Here is a 5,631-nt window from a genome sequence, read left to right as displayed (position 1 = left end):
TGCTTTCCTTGCACCCTGGTTAATCTGTCTTGTAACTGACAGGGACACATCTGTCTTCCCGCTGAATGAGGGGTTTCCAGAAAGGCAGTAAACAAGTCCAATTCCTGTCTCAGCCCATCACTCACTCCCACTCAGGCCCCAGCCCTAATGTCACCTTTTCAGAGGGGCCCTGACTGCCCAAAATAAAGTAACGTCTCTTTGCTCTTCATCACGTTTCTGTTGCACAGGCTGGATTGCAGTGGTGTGATCTTGGCTCACTCACTACAACCTCTGCCTCCCTGGTTCAAGCAATTCTCCTGCCTCAGCCTCCTGAGTAGCTGGGACTACAGGCGTGCACGGCTGCACCTGGCTAATTTTTGTATTTTTAGTAGACAGGGTTTCGCCATGTTGGCCACGCTGGTCTCGAACTCTTGACCTCAGGTGATCCACCCACCTCGGCCTCCCAAAGTGCTGGGATTACAGGTGTGAGCCACTGCGCCTGGCCCTGTTGCTTGGCTTTTGCTGTTTGTCCTCTAGGCCCCTGATGAGGCTGCCATCCCTGCATCCCTAGGGCTCCCATTACGTATCTGAGAACGTCTTGGCTCCTCCATCCAGCTCTGGCTGCTTGCCCACTGGCTGCTGCCGCCACTTCCGCTTCCTCCTCCTCCTCCTCCTCCTCCCTCTCCTCCCCACTGACCTTCATCGCCTCTGCTTCCATACGCTCATCAGTATACTTCCCTGGCTACTTCCCTCTCCCAGTTCAGCTGAGCCCCATTGCGTGGAGGCGAAAGGGAGAAGCATTGGCCACTGAGTGGTCCTCCTCTCCTTCCTCCTGCCAGCTTCCTCAGCCTTCCAGTTTCGAGCACCCCGGCACAGGTGACCACTGCACGTACAGGATGACAAAGTAACCATGCAAAAGCAGTAGGGTCCCATAACCTTTCACCCCTTGAGCAAGGACTCTCCAGGGTCTGCTGTGGTTAGACTGGGGATCCCCAAGGACCTTCAGCCTCTTCCTCTGCTCCTCTCTCTACTGTATGGCTCCTTGCCCAGTTTGCTGCAGCCACCTCGGCCTCATTGCCGTTCCTCCAACACACCAGGCACATTCCAGCCTCAGGGCCTTTGCACCTGCTGGGCCTTCTGCCCGGAGCACTGTTCCTCCAGATGTCTAGCTGCTCCTTCAAGCCTCATCCTTGTCCCCGTCACCTTCTCCCTGCAGGGACATCAGCTCTGTAAGGCTTCCTGTGACTGACTGTCCCCAGTGCCTCCCATTGCAGACACTTCCTAAGTCTGTGCTGAATGAACAAATGACAGACAGATGGATAGACAGACGGACGGACAGGGGTGGGAGGAAGGCGGGGCCAGGCACAGGGCAGAAGCAGTCCCCCAGGCATGGCTGGTAGGAAATGATCACTCTTCGGACACAGTGCTGTGGGACCCTGGACTAAAATCTGTCTCTAGGAGTCCAGGAGGGGGTAGGGAGGGAAAGCTGAACTGAGCTCCAGGCAGTGCAGTGTGTGTATGTGTGTGTGACAGCATCCTATTAACAAAGGTATAGAGTCCAGACTCAGGCAGGGGAAGGTCTCTTCTATGCTACTCTGTTTTTTGTTTATTTGTTTGTTTTTGAAACAGTGTCTTGCTCTGTCACCCAGGCTGGAGTGCAGTAGTGCGATCTCGGCTCACTGTAACCTCTGCCTCCTGGGTTGAAGCAATTCTCCTGTCTCAACCTCCCAAGTAGCTGGGATTACTGAAACATGCCACCACACAGGGCTAATTTTTATATTTTTAGTAGAGACGGGATTTCACTATGTTGGCCAGGCTAGTCTCGAACTCCTAACCTCAGGTGATCTGCCCGCCTTGGCCTCTCAAAGTGCTGGGATTACAGGCGTGAGCCGCTGCGCCAGGCCTCTCTACGCTACTCTGGTCAGAGCCATGATGGGTCTGAGGGGCCTACTCAAGGATGGCAAAGAAAAGCCTGTGCTTGGCCAGGGGTGGTGGCTCATGCCTATAATCCTAGTGCTTTGGGAGGTTGAGGCTGGAGGCTTGCTTGAGGCCAGGAGTTCAAGACCAGCCCAGGCAACATAGTGAGATCCCCGTCCGTCTGTACAAAAAAATTTTTAACGATTAGCTAGGCATGGTGGTGCATGCCTGTGGTCCCAGCTCTCAGGAGGCCGAGGTAGGAGGATGACTTGAGTTCAGGAGATCGAGGCTGCAGTGAGTTATGATCATGCCACTGCACTCCAACCTGAGTGACAGAGCAAGACTCTGCCTTTGAAAGAAAGAGGCCAAGTGCAGTGGCTCATGCCTATAATCCCAGCACTTTGGGAGGCTGAGGCATTTGAACTCAATAGTTTGAGACCAGCCTGGGCAACTGGCGAAACTCTACAAAATCACTACAAAAATTGCAAAAATTAGCCAGATGTGGTGGCTCATGCCTGTAGTCCCAGGCTGATTGCTTAAACTTGAGAGGTGGAGGTTGCAATGGGCCATGATCGCACCCCTGTACCCCAGTCTGGGCTATAGAGCCAGAACCTGTCTCGAAAATAAAACAAAAAACAACAAAGAAAAGAAAAGAGCCCGTACTGAAAGGCATGGGGAAGAAAACAGGGTTGGTAAAGAGCAGTCACAAAAGAGAGTGAGATGGGCTGGGCGCGGTGGCTCATGCCTGTAATCCCAGCACTTTGGGAACCCAAGACAGGTGGATCACCTGAGGTCAGGAGTTCGAGACCAGCCTGGCCAACATGGTGAAACTCTATCTCTACTAATAACACAAACATTAGCCGGGTATGGTGGCATGCGCCTGTAATCCCAGCGACTCAGGAGGCTGAGGCAGGAGAGTTGCTTGAACCTGGGAGGTAGAGGTTGCAATGGGCCAAGATCGCACCACTGCACTCCAGCCTGAGCGACAAGAACGAAACTCCATTCCAAAAAAAAAAAAGTAAGATGCCTGCTACTGAATTATCAAATAGAGGTTTCAAGTTCCTTTCCTCCTATGAAAGCCCCAGCTTCCTTGACTCCCAGCTTGCCACCCACTCCTGGTTTTCCTTCTGCCCTCTTTCTGCTGTCTCCCAAGCTCCCAGCTTGCTTCAAAGCTCACCCTACACCGTACCACCTGGGTGTCTAGTGGCATTGCAATTTCCAGATGCTGAGAACAAACCGCTGACTTGTACCTAAAGCTGCTCTGCCATGAGCAGCTGCTCCCTCCCCAGGGCCTCTCCATACCTCTCCAAGATCCAGCCAAGTCTCACCCATCCACGCCTTCACCTGGTCTGGCCCCATCATTTCTCCCCTATCCTGGTGCAGTCCCTCCCATCCTGGTCTCCAGGCTCCTGCCTTCGACCCCTGCAGTCTGTTCCCTGAGCTCTAAATAATGCCAAATACTTGTTCAAGGTTAGCAGGCTGGCTCTGCCCTTCCTCCTCTCCCCTCTTCTTACAGCCCTGGCTTTGTGGTTCTTTCATCCAAGCACCCTGGCAGTTTCTCTCCTCTGCAGTTTGCCCACTGGTCTCTTGGCCTGGTGAACTCCTCCTCACCCTTAGTGACCCAGCCAACTGTCACCTCCTCCAGGAGGCCTTCCCTGACTCCTCCTTAGGCTGAATCAGGTGACTTCTCTGGACTCCCCCTGGCCCTAGGCATGACTCTGTTTTTTTTTTTTTTTTTTTTTTGGGAGATAGTCTCACTTTGTCACTCAGGCTGGAGTGCAGTGGCATGATCTCAGCTCACTGCAAACTCCGCCTCCCAGGTTCAAGAGATTCTCCTGCCTTGGCCGCCCATGTAGCTGAGATTACAGGTACATGCCACCATGCCCGGCTAATTTTTGTATTTTAGTAGAGATGGGGTTTCACCATGTTGGCCAGGCTGCTCTCGAACTCCTGACCTTAGGTGATCTGCCCGCCTCGGCTTCCCAAATTGCTGGGATTACAGGCGTGAGCCACTGCACCTGGCTCCTCTGTGATATTTTAATAGCCTCCAGCTCTGTGATATTCTCGTGATATTTTAATAGCCTGTTTAGCAAGTATTCACCACCAGCCAGGCACCGTGTTCAGCTCTTTACCTATAGGTCATGACTGCTATTATCCCATTTTACAGGTGGAGAAACTGAAGCACGAGGTGGTGAAGTCAGTAGCCCAGAGGCCCTCAACTCAAAGTGGCAGGACAGGGCTTGCGGGTGGCTGGGGGTTGGGGGGGCGGTGGTCAGGCTTAAGCCCAGCCGATGGGAAAGGGAGAAGCTTGTGGTGCTCAGAGAAAGGGGCAGGGCAGCGAGCTCCCAAGGCACCTGCCTTTCTGTGCCATCCTACGGGTGGGAGGAGGGGACCTGGGCCCACTTCTCCTGCCAACTACAGGCATCCCAGTGGCTCCTGAGCCAAGACGTTCTGTGCCAGGCACTGGTCCAACCGCTTTATTCAACCTGCAGACAGCCCTGGGTCGGTAGGTGGACCCTGTTGTGAATTTCTCAGAGGAGAAAATGGAAGTCCACACATGCCAAAACTCTCACCGGGCATTAGAGCCCTCCACGGTTCCTTAGGGGTGTGGCTGCTACCAAGATCTGCCTAACCTCGGCTTTCATTGATCCATGAACACTCCCAGGGCTCACATACCCATTTTACAGATGGGTAAACTGAAGCTCAGCAACCTTTCCCTGGGGGCCCTACAGCCAGTTCAATGACCAAGGCCGCCCCCCACCCCCACCCACCGCCCAGGCTCAAAGTACCTCTGCTGGCAGTGGGTGAGCTGGAAAAGCAGGTAAGGAAAGTCCTCACAGCCTCTTCCTCCACGCCTGGCTGGGCCTGCTGGGGCCCAGGTGCACTGAATCAGGCTTCTAGTCAGCGCTCCAGCTCCACTTCTGTGTTTATTCACAGCAGCTGCTCGGGGAAGGCAGACCCATTTGAGGCTGGGGAGGCCGAGGGCTTCAAAGGCAGTTCCACAGTCCAGGAACCCTATCCCCATCTAACAGACCCAGGTCCCCCCAGTGGGGTCACCCTGGCCTCTGCGCTCAGATGGCCAAGATCTTGCCTGAGCTCAGACTGGAGTCGATGGGTGCATTCCCCCATCTCATAGGTTTTGCAAACCACAACAGCCTCTCCCTGCCCGCCTCCCTGTGTCCCCCAGAGCGGCTTCTCCCCAAATCTCTCATCCCGGCAATGAAAGCCTCTTCTATATCGGTTCCCCACGCCTCACTTGCAAACAGACAGAATTAGACGATGCTCCTCTGCCAAAGCGAATTTTCAGTTCACCCACTTCCTATCACACCTTCCAGCCAGGTCAGGCCAGCAGCCGCCTTCCAGATATCCCCATCACAGCGGCTACGGGATATTCTTAAGACACAATCCGATCACGCCATGCACCTGCTGTTCCAAGCCTCCCTGGTCCCCACCGCCCTGAGAACGGGTTCCACACTCTCCTCGCCGCTTCCCAGACCCCGGCAAACCTCTCTCCACCTCCGACCCTCCCTGCTCCGCGTTTCAGCCACGCTGGCCTCTTTTCTGCTCGGCACACACTCCCGGCTGGGCCCTGCCCCACAATCTTGCTGCTTCCTGGGCCTAAAAAGCCCTCGCTGGCTGGTCCAATCAGGCCAAATGACATTATCCCCACCTGGGCACCTCCACCTCACCCCGGCCGCCTGATGCGTTAGCTCGGGATTGGAATGACGTGTTTAA

General features: G+C 54.6%; 1 long non-coding RNA gene across 1 annotated transcript in view; it reads right to left on the bottom strand.

Annotated features, from left to right (window-relative positions):
• LOC105512927 overlaps positions 1-4,850 on the bottom strand; it is a 54,016-nt gene extending 49,166 nt beyond the window's left edge. Inside the window, exon 1 of the long non-coding RNA XR_001001930.1 lies at positions 4,686-4,850. This is a non-coding gene — a long non-coding RNA (uncharacterized LOC105512927). The remainder of the gene's footprint in view (positions 1-4,685) is intronic.
• Positions 4,851-5,631: the final 781 nt, after the last annotated feature.

This window comes from Colobus angolensis, unplaced genomic scaffold (assembly GCF_000951035.1).
Source record: "Colobus angolensis palliatus isolate OR3802 unplaced genomic scaffold, Cang.pa_1.0 Scaffold22, whole genome shotgun sequence".
NCBI classification, from domain to species: domain Eukaryota; kingdom Metazoa; phylum Chordata; class Mammalia; order Primates; family Cercopithecidae; genus Colobus; species Colobus angolensis.
The sequence above is the reverse complement of the archived record's forward strand: the minus strand, read 5'-3'. Positions and strand labels throughout refer to the sequence as shown.